Here is a 13458-nt window from a genome sequence, read left to right as displayed (position 1 = left end):
TATTTGTTGAGTGAAGTCTTCATGGAGCACCTCCACGTCAGGTACTGGGCTAGGCACTGGGGATCTGGCAATAAACCAAATGTATAAAACTCTGCCTCATAGGGCCGGCATTTTAGTGGTAGGGGCAGGCGATCATCAGATAGATTCCTTTTTCCTTCCCCTGTTGTATAGTGATGCATATAAGAACCATGGAGCGGGTGGGCTGGCACTGGGAATGGTAGGCAGGGAGGTTGGGGGTGATGAATCATGGAAGCCCCACAGCCACTTTATGAGGAAGGTGCTATAATTACTCCCATCATAGAAATGAGCAACTGAGGGCAGCCCGGGTAGCTCAGCGGTTTAGCGCTGCCTTCCGTGCAGGGCCTGATCCTGGAGACCGGGGATCGAGTCCCATGTCTGGCTCCCTGCATGGAGCCTGCTTCTCCCTCTGCCTGTGTCTCTGCCTCTCTCTCTTTCTGTGTCTCTCATAAATAAATAAAATCTTTAATTAAAAAAAATGAGCAACTGAGTCTCAGAGAAGCTAAGAAATTTGCCCAAGTTCACTCAGTGGTGTAACTGGCAGAGCCTGGATTTTCACCTCAAGCCCATGCTCTTCAGTGAAGAGTCTTAACTACTCTGCTGAGCTACCTCTCATTGACAAGGTCAGGTCTCTGCAAAGAGCTGAAGGAAGTGAGGGGGTAGGGCTCGCAGACATCTGGGCAACCAACATTCCAGGCAGAGGAAGAACAGATGCAAAGGCCCTGAGGCAGGAATCTGCCTGGTATATTTGGAGAATTGCATAGAGGCCAGTGTTGATGGGTCAGAAGCAGGAGACAAAAGAGGACATGAATAATCCAGAAAAAAGAGATTGATGGCTCTGTCCACAGTGGTGGTAGCAATGCAGGTGGCACATCAGCTTCTTGATAGACTGTGAAGGTGGGTCCAGTAGGAGTTGCTGATGACTTGGATGTGGAGGGTGAGGGAAAGAGAGGTGTTAAGAGAGGCTCGGGCCTGAGTGTGTTCCTTTGACCAAAATAGGGGCAGCTGTGGAAGGAACCACTTCATAAAGTACTTTCCATGTCCATTATCCCTTTATCCCATCATACATTTGCCCACTACTCCTGGCTACTCTCTGAGATTATATGACTTGCTCAGGATCATTCAGCCAGAAGGTGGAGCCTGGACTGGTAGCCAGGTGTGCGTCATAGGATCTGGAATTTCAGTTCACTTATTCAATCAGCAAACATTTCTGGAGCACCTACTGTGTGCCAGACGTTGCAGCATTGACCGTGATGACCAATGATGATGGCCTTGCCCTCCTGGAGCTCCCAGCCTGATGAAGGAAGCAGTGTCAACCAGTGATCGTGAAAGTGATTTTCTTATATCAGTATAAGTGGCAAGAAGGAGAAACCCAGGATGCCCTAGGAGCCAGTAACCAGGGGCCTGATGTAGTTGGGAGGTCAGGAAGGGCTTCCTGGAGGAGATGAATGTGAAGTGCAAAGGCCTCTGGCATAGAGGGTCTGTGGGGGTGTGGGAGGCTTCTTGGGAAAATATTTCTTGGTTTCCCAGGCCTCAGGGGAAGAATGCTGAGGGGACTGCAGGTTCCCAGAGGATGGCTGCCCATTTGGAAGTTGCAAAATGTTTGTTAGCTTTGGATTGTTTTAACAGGTTTTTTGAGATAGAATTTATATACTATCCAATTCACCCAATCAAAGTGTACAATTTAATGGTTTTTAGTGTATTCACAGAGTTGTGCAGCCATCACCACAATCCACTTTAGGACATTTTCATTATTCTAAAAAGAAATCATGAGCCACTTAGCCATCACTCCCTCCCAAGCCCCCCACTGGCAACCACTAATCTACCAGCTTCCATACAGAATTGCCTGTCTCGGACATTTCATATAAGTGAAATCATACGCTATGTGGTCTTTTGTGACTGCCTCCTTTCACTTAACATAATGTTCTCAAGGTTCATCCCTGTTGGAAGTCCCAATCTTAAATACCATCAGAGCTGGCAGGAACCTAAGAGACCATCCTGTGTGCTTCTCCCACTTATTGTGAAGTGGGGAATCTGGAAGGAGATGTGCTCCAGTCCTGCAGCAAGGACATTGGGGGGAATCTCCCCAGATCAGGACCCCTGTCCCCCCTGCCCTGAACAGGAGCCTTCCTCTGCTATCACCGCTTCTCCTTCTGCTTTGGCTCTGGGTGATTTTGGCTAAAAGTGACAACGTGGTTGGTAATGCATCCTCCCAAGTGCTGGATTTCCATGCACTGGCAATTTTCACGCCCCATGGTCTATCTTGAAATCTTTTATGCATCTTTAAGAATTTGTGTCCACTAATTTAGAATTTTTGGGAGTCTGATATTTTCTTTTTCTGCTACTTAAACTTTTTTGTTTGTTTGTTTTTGTCCAGACAGTCACACCTGTTTTCCTTGGTTGGTGATTCTTCCACTGGGGGAGGCAGGGTAGCATTGGGGTTAACGGCTGGGTCTTGGCATTGGATGCCCTACCCCTTTCTCATTGTGTGCCTGTGAGTAATTGCTGAAGCTCTCTGAGCCTCCGTTTCTCCCTTTGAAAACCAGGAATAACACTGTAGGGCTGTGGTGAGGAACACATGGAGTCAAGCCTGTTTGGGCTTGGCACAGAGTGAATGCAGATACAGGGGGGTTATGAGGGCTTTCCAGGGCCTTGGGGTAACCAGGAGAGGAAGGTACCATTCCTCACCATCGTCTGGCCTTTCCTCTGTATTCCTACTGTACCTCCCCTCTCAGGGCTTGAGTTCACATTCCAGCCCCACTTGGATTCTCTGCCCCCACATCAGCTCAGGTTCCTCGGTGCCTCAGTTTCTCTGCCTGTAGAATGAGAGACTGAGGGCAGGAGCTTCCATGGAAGCCTCTGAGGTAGCCACAAGGCTCCTGGGAGGGGGCATGGAATGGAGGCACCACCTCCTCCTCCTTCCAGGAGGGCCTGCTTCCTGATGATTTAAAGTTCCAAGCAGGAGCAGTGGCACCTGTTCAGGAGAGGTGGGTGGAGAGGGACACCTGGTTTCCCTCTGCCTCTCGCACAAGACGTGTTATGTGGGAGGTGGTGGGCAGAGAGGCAGTGGAGGGCCTCCTACTCTGTGTGCAGGGGACAGGGGCAAAGCCTGTTTGGACGGGCTCTCTCAGGTAGATATGCCAGGCCGGGTGTTACCTTCTCAATCCTCACAGCACCCCTCAGAGAAGGCATTCTTACTCCCGTTTGACAAGGGGGGAAACTGAGGCTCGGAATGGGGCAGCTGGCTGCCCAGTGTCGCTCAGTGAGTGAGGGGCTGAACTGGGATTCGAACTCAGGCCCATGTGACTCCAGCCCCTCCCCGCTCTCTCCCCCATCCAGGGAAAAGAAGGGAGAAGCAAGGCAGTGGTGGGGCGGATTGGAGCCTTTGGAACCCCGGCTTCCTGGCTGCTGTGGGGATTCTGTGGGTGGTGGGAAAGGCATCGTAAATATGCATGACATGTAAATACGCCTCTGAAAAACAATGTGGGGGCCCACGTGAGCCAAGATGCCAGAGTGCTTTGGAAAATGTAGTGTTGTGCAAACACTTGGGTTTCTATGATGATTGCTCCGTGGTATCTCCCACTCTGGTGTTCACAGGGCCAGTCCAGGGGGCTCGGGGTGGAGGGATCACCTCTGATACCTCCTCATTAACACTCTCCCCCATTCCTACAGACGCTGGTGCCTCCCCCTCTGCCAGGTGCTGGGTGGCCGGAACTGGGTCTCTCTGGGTGCCAGAGGGCGTTGTCCTGTGCTGCTTCCAGCCAGCACCTCCGATTGAGTGCCCGGAGGAATGTGTGTGCCAGCCCTTGGTCCAGTGCCTGCTCCTGAGCTGACGCCTGCTGGTTCCCGACTGGTTCCCATCTTCCCTCTGCACGTAGCTCCCTGGTTGGTAAGTGCGTCCGTAGCCCGGGCACACGGCATCGGGGCTGCTCACCCGCTCACCCACGCTCTGCACAGTTGGGAGATGCCCAGCCTTCCACCCAGTGGCGCCCACGTGCTGGCGAAGGGACCCCAGTGAGAGCTTTTCTGTCTGGGCTCAATTTATAGTTTAACTGCTTGTCTTACTCAGTCCTCCCCACACCCCAGGAGGTGGGCACGGTGATTGCGTCTGTTTTACGGGAGAGAAAGCCATTTGCCTGAGGACGCACAGCAAATCCAGCTCTGACTACCTCAGAGGCCAGCTCTTGCCCAGGGGCTTGGGCAGTTGGCATTGTGGGCTCAGTAAGGGAAGGGGAGCAGTGGGCCATGCTGGAAGCCGTGGAAGCTCTGGGGCTCACAGAGGGGCTAAGGTGAGGCCATCGGAGTTCCTGAATCTTGGGGAGCCCCATTGTTCTTGCTCCCTCGTCCTGTTCCACCCACACTCCTCTGGTCCCCACTTTACCTAACCTCAGAACAGGATGAGGTGCAGCACCCCACCTCATGTCTGATCACCGTCTGAGGATCCCACAGTGCACCCACACCTGGTCCCGTCATCCTTCCACACAGATGAGGCTGACAGCATGCCCCCTATTCCCCACAACAGTGCCTGACACTCACCACATTCCTGAATCTCACCCTCCCACCACCTCTCAAGGCTGTTCACAGATGAGGAAACTGAGGCTCATGGGAGCTCAAGGGGCTTGCCCGGGGTCACCCACCACTACTCAGCATGGAACCGTTGATTTGCGATCTGCCTCCTTATCTGACCTCAGCTCCTCAAAGGTGAGATATAACTGCTTCATTCCCGCAGGGGACCGCCAGTGGCTGGCACAGTGCCTGGCAGATAATGGGTACACAGTGACTAGTTGTGGAAGGAAGGAAGAGGGAAAGGAGAGAAAGGACTCTCCCCTCCCTCCACCCAGACACTTGCAGGCCCTGGGAGCCCATTGGCCTTTTGGCCAGCTGCTGGTCCCTGCTGATCGCAGAGAGCTTGCAGTCAGCTCAGGTCAGCGGGACAGCCAGCCCCTCTGGTCTCAACTCTCTTATCTGCCAAAAGCGGCCCAGCCTCCCTGATGGGGTGGTTATGAGAAGGGAAAAAGACTCGTAAATATGTATAATATGCAAATGTCATAGGATAATAAAAACCCATGAAGTTCGCTGTACATAATGTATGTAGAAGTGCTGCTTCTTCGAGAACAAGGAGCTGCACACTCGTGCGATGCCAGCCTCATTAATAACTGGGAAATGCCCCTATTAATTAGCTGCCCCCCAGCCCCGCTCCCCCGGTCTGGCCTCCGCCTGTCGTAGCTACAGACAGCTATTGCATTTGGCTGAGATGCTGTTGCCAGAAAAGAAGCGATAAGGGTATGGCGGTCTGAGAGCTGTATCTGTGGGATGTAATCACTGGCAAACAGTCCTGGTCATGCCCTAGGCTCTGCATGTCTTCCCCAGGGACTAAATACATAACAGGAGCAACCCCAACCACAGCAGGCATTTCTTGAGCAATTACTATGTGCCTGGCCTGGCACTAATTGCTTTGTTTTCTTCTCATCTCAAATAGACTACAACGACCCTGTGGGAGGTTGAGGCATAGGGACCTGGGGCACAGGGCTCATGCACCGACATTCTGGTCCTTCCTGAAAATGCCTGCCATCGGTGTGCATGTGCCCCTACCCCCGAGCCAGAGGGGCAGGGCTGTGGCCACTGAAATAACAGTGTGGCTGGCAGCCCCCGGTGTGTGTGGCCCAGTGACGGAGAACGGGATTCCTTGGCACGAGTTGGGAGAGCAGCCGTCAGCATTGTAGGAAAGATGGAGGCTCGGGCGGCAGCGAGGGAGGTGTTACTTGCAGCTATTTTGCTAACAAGCTGGTTATTTAAAGAAGAGCTAAAGCCAAAGTCGGAAAGCCGGATGGGGAGTCTCCACGCCCTGAGCAGAGGCAGCCAGGGGTCTGGGGGCCTGGTTGGGTCCGGGTAGAGTAGCCACACATTTTTTTTCATTTGCTTATTATTAGTAATAATAGTAACAGCCCCAGTAGAGTCTGGAAAAAGATCACCTGTATGAAGAAAAGAGGCTGGAAGGATTGGGAGAGAGGCAATAATCTGTTCATTGACCCAGGTGGTGGTTACAGAATGCTTTATTCTGTGTTAATTTGTTGCAGTCAACATTTTTTTAAAAGATTTATTTTATTTCGAGAGAGAACGTGAGCAGGGGTGCCTGCTTGGCAGACAGGGCAGGGCACCAGCCCCAGAGGCATTCCTACATCCCCAGGGCATTTGTCGTGTGCTAGTCCCTGCTGGTCTCTGCCCTCACAGAGCCCAGAAGCCCAGAGAGAGGCAGGTATTACTCAATCACCCAAACAAGTAAAGTGACCAAGAAGAGACTCCATCAGTGCAGTGAAGGAAATGAGCATGGTGATGTCGTAAATACTAACATGATCGGAGGGCCTGAAGGACGTGGAACAGTCCAGGACGGTCTCCCTAAGAATGTGGCATCTGAGCTGCGACCTGAAGTATAACAGGGATCCCGACACGCTAGAGAGTGTTCACTGTAGCACTGTTGATTGTAGAAGGACGGTTGGGAACAACCCATTTTTCCATCACCAGGGGACTCGTTAAACCCATTTACTGAAGTCATACAGTGGCGCCCACTGTAGCTGTTAGAAATGAATCTGTGGCCCTAAATTCCCCACTGTGGAAAGAACTTCATAGTGTATTGTAGAGTTGGGGAAAAAAAGAGGTTATAAAACAGCATGGGCAGCATGATATCATTTTTGTAAGAGCTACATGTGTTTCTGAAAACTGTTCACAGTGGGGGCATGGGAGATCTTTGCTGTGTCTTCTCTATAATTTTCTAGATTTGGGGTGCTTCCTGAGTGTTAGGACTTGGTGGGGAGGAACAGGGAGTTTGGGCTTCTATGGTCCTGCCTGAGGCAGTTCCCCTCTCCTGCTACCTACTGCAGTAAAATGGGATGAGGCATGGGCTGGGGAATTAGCAGATGTGGGCCACACTTCAGTTTTACCACTTCTTGACTATGTGACCTTGGTCAAGTCACTCTCTCTCTAAAGCTGACTTGTCCCTTCTATGATAAAGAGACAAGAATAACATCAGAGGGTGGCTGTGGGGCTTTCGTGAGTTAAAACATGGAGAGGACTAGAACACTCCCAGTTGCATCACTGGTGGCGGCTGCTGTTACCACTGCCAGAGGTGACATATCTTGTGTGCTCATCACATTGTGCCTGGGCTCTCAGTGCTAACTGGCCCTCTAGGCTTGTCTCTGCCCTTGCTCACTGAGAGTCAGACCAAGTGAAGGATGAGGCTGAGGGAAACGGGGAGCTTAGTTAGGTGCACACAGCTGGCTGGACCCGAGGCCAGCAAGCACCACCCTCCCACCCCCAAGCCCTGACTACCTCCCCACCAACTCACTTGCATATCTGTCAATGAGTATTCTTGCAGAGATGCTGTTATGGGGCGCTCTAGCCCTGGATTTGTTTTTTCTGATAGCCACTAAATCTACCCAGAAAGACAGTTTCTACCTTTCTAGACACTCAGAGAATCTTAAATCTCAAGTAGAGAAACTTCTAGTTGTGAAGCCAAACTCTTGGAATCATAGGATCTTAGTCATAAATAATCCAGCAAGAGCAAACATGGGCATTTTACAAGTAAGTTTACTGAATCTCTCCTGATGATGGTAATAAATGAGAACCTACCCAATTATCTATCAGCTAGAGATGGTTAAATAAATTACAGTCCAGCCAGACAATGGCATTCTCAGTGGCTGTAGAGACAATGCTGTAGATCTATACTTGTTGACATGGAAACAAGTCTGTGGTGTATTGTTAAGGAAAAAATAGGTTATAAAATGGTGTGTATTGTATGATCTCATTTTTGTTAGAAAAAATGTGTATAAATACATGCATGCTCCTGCCCAGAGAAACCCCTAGAATGACAACCATCAAACTGTTCATAGCAGGTTCCTCTGGATAGTGAGATATGAAAGAGCTCTGCTGTTACTTTTGCTTGCACCATTCAGGTACTTTTCAGATACAAGTGACAGGAAACCCAGCCCAAACTGATTTAAACAAAAATGGAATTTGTCAGCTTGAAATTGTGAAGTCCAGAGGTAATTCCGGCTCAGCAGGACCCAGGGGCTCAGATGCTGTTCCTAGAACTTGATTTTCCTCCCCATTTCTCACTCTGCTTCCTCAGAATTGTTCTGATGTTCTCATAGCGCTCTCTCATTCAGGTGATAAGATGCTTGTCCAGAGGAATATGCAAGACTTCTTCCTAGAGAGCTCAGACACAAGTCCCAGAAGTGTTGGCACTGATTGGTCACATTTGTGGATGTGCACCCACCATCCCACCCCCCACTCTAATCAGTTGCTTTGATTGGCAGTCTGGGCCTGTGCACCCCACCCCCAGCCAGAAGTGAGTCAAAGCCATTAGAACTATGCAGACTGTGGCCTTCAAAACAGTGGCCAAACACAGCAAACTCCCCCTTCTAGACTTACCTAGGTTTCCCAAGATGCAGTCTTTCATAGTCAGAAGAAATAACACTACTAATGAATAATCCTGAGCCCAGGTCTTACAGGCAGAAGCTCACTAGGCCAGCTCTAGACTCTCTCTGAATCGGAGCACTGGCATCTGTGAGGTGTCAGTTCAGCTCAGGAGACGTTGGCCTTCTGTGTGAAAGCCTGCTCTGGACCTGGGAGGAAGCCCTTGAGGGTCTTGCCATCTTTGAGGGAGAATGACAAGTCAACAGATGACTTATCTGGAAGGTAAATGTGCATGCAGGGGCTGGGACAACACAAAAGCCAGCGTAAAGCAAGGAAGGCTTTTGCAGGGGGTGATACGAAGCTGAGGAGCCAAGGAGAGTACAGGAAATACATGTTGGCAGGAGACATAATGTGTTAGAGGCCCCAAGACATGTGGTGGGGGTGCATCCAGCAAAGGTGCAGAGATGAGCCCAGAACACAGGAGCCTTGAATGCCACAGTAAGAGCTTGGACTTGACCCTGAAGGCAGCAGGGAGACTTTGTGGGATGTTGTAGGAGGAGCGAAACGTCAGCAAGCTCAATCTGGCTTGTACTGAGAGCATAACCTTGGAGGAGTCAGGTCCATATCTTCTGGTCTAAATTCCTTCCCGCCTTGGGTCAGAATTCCTGTCCCGAGGTGTTCAGCCACAGCTTGCATACCCCCAGAGATAGGGAGCTCACTCTTGTTCCTCCCACCTCTGTTAGAAAGCTCCTTCACAGGATCCAGTCTACAGTCTTGACACTGCCCAAGGCACATCTGAAACACTTCCCACCCACCTGCCATTGAGGTCTCTCTCCCAAATGACCTGACAGAGGGCTAGGCAAGGACCTGCCTTTTTAGGGGCTCTGGGGGTCTTTATACCCTGCTGGGAGCCTGAATAGAGAGAAAGTCACATCAACCTGACAGCAGAGGTAGTGTTTAGATCTTTGAACACACATCTACTTCCATCTGTTCTCCAAATTCTCTGCATTTTACAAACAAGAAACCAAAAGTCAGAGAGGCAATCCACCTATACAACATCATGGAGCAAGTTAGAGGCAGGCCTGGGGTGTGGACTCTCTTACACCCCAACCCCCTCCATGGCCCTTCTTGTCATCTCCTCCCACCCTGTCTGTGGGAGCCCTGGTCACTTCATCTACTGAGGCTTGGACAGCTTCATTCTGGAAGCTCCAGCCATCCCAGATCATCCCCTGATATCCTTCTAAATTTGGAGCCAGCCAGCAAAATCTTCATTAGTCAAATGTTGGTGACTATTTTGACAGCAGCATTTTTTGTTTCTGATACATCAAAGCTGTGACATGCACAAGCCATGTTTTATGGGTTGTCTGCCCCTCGGTCTGCATTTCGTCATTCATTCCAGCACTTCACAAACCTGGATTAGTGTCTACTATGTGCCAGGCACTGCACTAGACACCAGGCCACAAAGGTACATTAGGGCAGCACCTGCCTGAGGCAGCTCAGCCAAGGAGAGGTGTCTCTATCAACGAAGGCAGGTGATACATGGATCAGAGGGAGATGCCTATCAGTCGGTGATCTTCTGGAACAGAAAAATTGATTCTACCTCTCTAAGCAGAGTCTTGAGAGATGGATAGGGGTTCTTCAAGAGAAACAACTCAGTGAGCTGGGTGGGACAAATGGGCTATGCAAAAATCTCACCTTCCTCCTGCTAAGCATTTAGGCCTCAGGGTGTCAGGGCTGAGAGAGGCCAGAGAGCTCACCTGAGCCAGAGTTTGGAAGACCTCAACTATTGAGTGGGGAGGTTCACACCCCTTGGGTTGAAAGGGAGGCAAAGGCAGGGCAAGTCTTGGTATTAGAAAGGTCTTCCCATTGGTCTGGTGACACTTGGGGATGACAGTGGGCAGGGCAAGACCATAGGGATAGTGCAGAAAGGTATATGGCAGGGAGATTTCACAGGGCTTGGAGACTTAGTGGGTGCTATGGCAGCGGAGAGGGGTGACATGGGTTTGGGAGTTCTGTGGACCAGTGTCGAGGTGATCATGCCAAAGGCTGAGTGAGTGTCAGTGAGAGTCGCCAAGGGGGCCCGCAGGTACCTCTTCAGCTTTCATGAAACTTAAAGCAGCAGCCCAGGGAGGCCTCCAATGTCCCCATGCCCCCACTGAATGACCAGCAAGTCTCTTCCCCTCATGCAGCCTCAGTTTGCCCCTCTGTAAAATGGGGGTGATGACAGTACCTCCCCTGGGATTGTGAGGAAGGTTGGAGGAGGAGAGTATGTGAAGAGCAGGCCCTACACAGTGCCTAGCACACAGTAAGTAAATGCTGGTGATTGGGGACTGCTCTGATTACCATGGCTAGGGATACAGGGGTAAACAAAGAACTGAGTATGTCACCTGCAGAGGGAAATCAGAGATCTGGAGGGGCCTTGTCCCCCTGCCTTTCTGTATCTGTTGGGAAAGGCAGAGTCTGGGTCTGGCACTCACAGGAAAGCCTCTAGGGAAGGAGATTCCACCTTAGGCTAGGAAACCCTTTTGGATGCAAAGAGCTCTTTGCAGATGGGCTAACTTGGATGGTAATGAGCTCCCCAGCACTGGGAATATTCAAGTAGCAGCTGCACTACAACTTGGTGGAAAAGTCTGTAGAGTATTTGTGATTCAGCTAAGGATCTGGGAGGTCCTTTCCAGCCCAAAGAGTCTTTGATTTCATGTTTTTCCTTCTCCGATCCTGTTTCCTTATCTGTAATATAGGGAAAACAGCAGCCCCTTTCTTAGAATTGGTTGCAAAGTTTAAGTGACATCATCCAAATAAAGTGCTTAACCCAGATTTGGCATATAGCAAGTGCTCCTGTCCCCATGGTGGCTGTTATTATGGTTGTTGGTGTTCTGCTAAATTCTGGGGTGTGTCACTTCCATCTGACCGCCTCGGGTTGCTGTCTTGTCGATCAGGTGCTCCCTCCTGCCTGCCCTTCAGGGCCTGCTCTGGGTCCTTCTCATTGCCACCCTCTGTGTCTCCAGCTCCTCCCCCACCCCAGGAGGTGGTAGGAATTCCAGACCCTTCTGGGCCCCTTTTAGCTCCTGCTTGAGTGAGAGTTGGCAGGTTGGGGCGGCGGGTGCCATCCGCCTCCCATATGCTTCCTGCTATTTAGAGGAAAACTCTCCCCGTGTTCCTCCAACCACACGGGCTGACATTTCCAGACAGACGCTGGAATCAGCTCTTTGGGGGATTGGCAGATAAATTTGGCCCTGGCTGTTGGGAAAATCTTCAGCCTTACCACGGAAGCAGAGCCCAGGCTCGCGTACTTCCGTCCAGCCCGCGACTCCTGAGGCCTGGTCCTCCTGGGGGCTGGAGCACTGGTCCACAGCCTTGCAGATGAGGGTAAGTCTATTGGCCCAATCGTACCCCAGCAAAGCCCCTGGTCAGGAAGCTGTGGCTTCCAGCTTTACATTAGGGAGCAGGAGTTTATGAGATGAAGCAGTGCCTCCTCCCCCTCCTCCCAGACACCTGGGTGTTGCCCAGCTCAGCCTGACAGAGGAGCAGGATTTAGTTTAGGGAGACCTGAGCTCAAGACTGCTTATTGTCTCTGTGACCTCCAACTCTCTGAGCCTCTTTTTTTCATCTGTAAAATGGGAATCTATTTTAATAGATTAATAATAGAGTCTATCCAATTAAAGGCCCTTAGAATGATATCAGGTACATAATAGGTGCTCAGCAAATACTAGCGCTGTCATCATCATCATCATTATTATTTGGTCTAGAACAATGTCCGGTCCGTGGTAGGAGCTCAGTAAATATTAGTGTATTTCTTTTCTTCTTTCTTACAACTGTAGCTACTTAGGGAAATACTGGGGCATTTCAGAATTAGCTCAAATAGGAGTGACCAGAGGCAGAAATGGATGAATAAGGATATGTGAAGGCAGCCACATCCAGGATAAAGTATAGGTAGCTGGTCTCCCAGCATGTACACACACATATATACACACACACGTTCTCTCTGTGCCAAAGTTTTTTCACCACTGCTGAAATCTAGTTGACTCCTGAGGCCATGTGACACAGAACAGCTTGGCTTGGATGGATGGGAGGAAGAGGAAGGTTTGGCTGGAGGCAGAGTTAAGGAGACCCTGGGCATCAAGTGCAGTAGAGGGGTTTCAGAGAACCTTAAGTAGTTTTATTTGGCTAGAGTAGAACGTGGGTGGCAGGAAGGCGTGGGAAGTAAGTTTAAGCTTCATTCAGCACTTCCTGGCTGAGTCTGAGTACTGGGCCTCATGCCAGGCACTGGGGCAACTGGCAGAAAAGATGGGCATATTTCCTGCCCTCAAGAAGCTCTGGTTCTTACTGAGGGAAGGGGTGTAGATGACAGACATTCAGACAATGAATTAACAAGATTCTTGGTTGTGTTCAAGTGGACCCAGGTCTGGAAGAAGAGGTGGCAGGGAACAATGAAGGTAGGTACCAACTTGAGGCAGGGTGGTCAGAGAGGGCCTCTCTGTGGTCTGAAGGATCCCTGCAAGTGGTAGTCAAGGCAAAAGTGAGGGGCAAAGAGAATAGCAGGAGTAAATGTTGGGAAGGTGGCAGTAGTTAAAAACCTAGAGGCCTTGAATGCTGGGTCCAAGCATAACTGCCCTTATGGAATGGTGGTGGGGGCAGAAAGTAGGAAAAAGATGAGAACCAGGAGACCTATCTGCAAAGATTGACCAAGAGCCTACCATGCATGCTGTTGGAGGCAGTCAGTGGGATAATTCTGGACCAGAAAGAGGTGAATGAACAGGGATGAGGGAGAGTGCCTTTCACGGGGGTGGGACATCTGAACAGAATCCTGTGATTTGAGACATGTATGTTTTGAGGATCTAGACTTACGTGTAGCTAAGAGTGGAGTTAGGTAAAGGAAGTGACATCAGGAGAACCTAGAACCAGATCCTAGAGTGGTCAGGAAGAGTCTTATGGGGTACAGAGAGGGGCTTCCTCACAGCCTGGGACTACTGGTGGGAATGCCAGCAGGTGAGAGAGTGAGCAGACCTATGCACTTATCTGCATTAG

At 50.4% G+C, this 13458-nt stretch overlaps 1 protein-coding gene across 6 annotated transcripts in view; it reads left to right on the top strand.

Moving 5' to 3' along the window:
• The window catches only part of DLGAP4 (DLG associated protein 4), a 193415-nt gene that overhangs the window by 51052 nt on the left and 128905 nt on the right, over window positions 1-13458 (top strand). For all 6 annotated transcript variants that reach the window (XM_072735980.1, XM_072735978.1, XM_072735979.1 and 3 more), the window contains exon 2: window positions 3691-3907. The gene's annotated coding sequence lies outside the window, so the exon portion shown is untranslated. The remainder of the gene's footprint in view (window positions 1-3690; window positions 3908-13458) is intronic.

The sequence above is a fragment of the Vulpes vulpes genome, chromosome 14 (assembly GCF_048418805.1).
Source record: "Vulpes vulpes isolate BD-2025 chromosome 14, VulVul3, whole genome shotgun sequence".
Lineage (NCBI taxonomy): Eukaryota > Metazoa > Chordata > Mammalia > Carnivora > Canidae > Vulpes > Vulpes vulpes.
The sequence above is the reverse complement of the archived record's forward strand: the minus strand, read 5'-3'. Positions and strand labels throughout refer to the sequence as shown.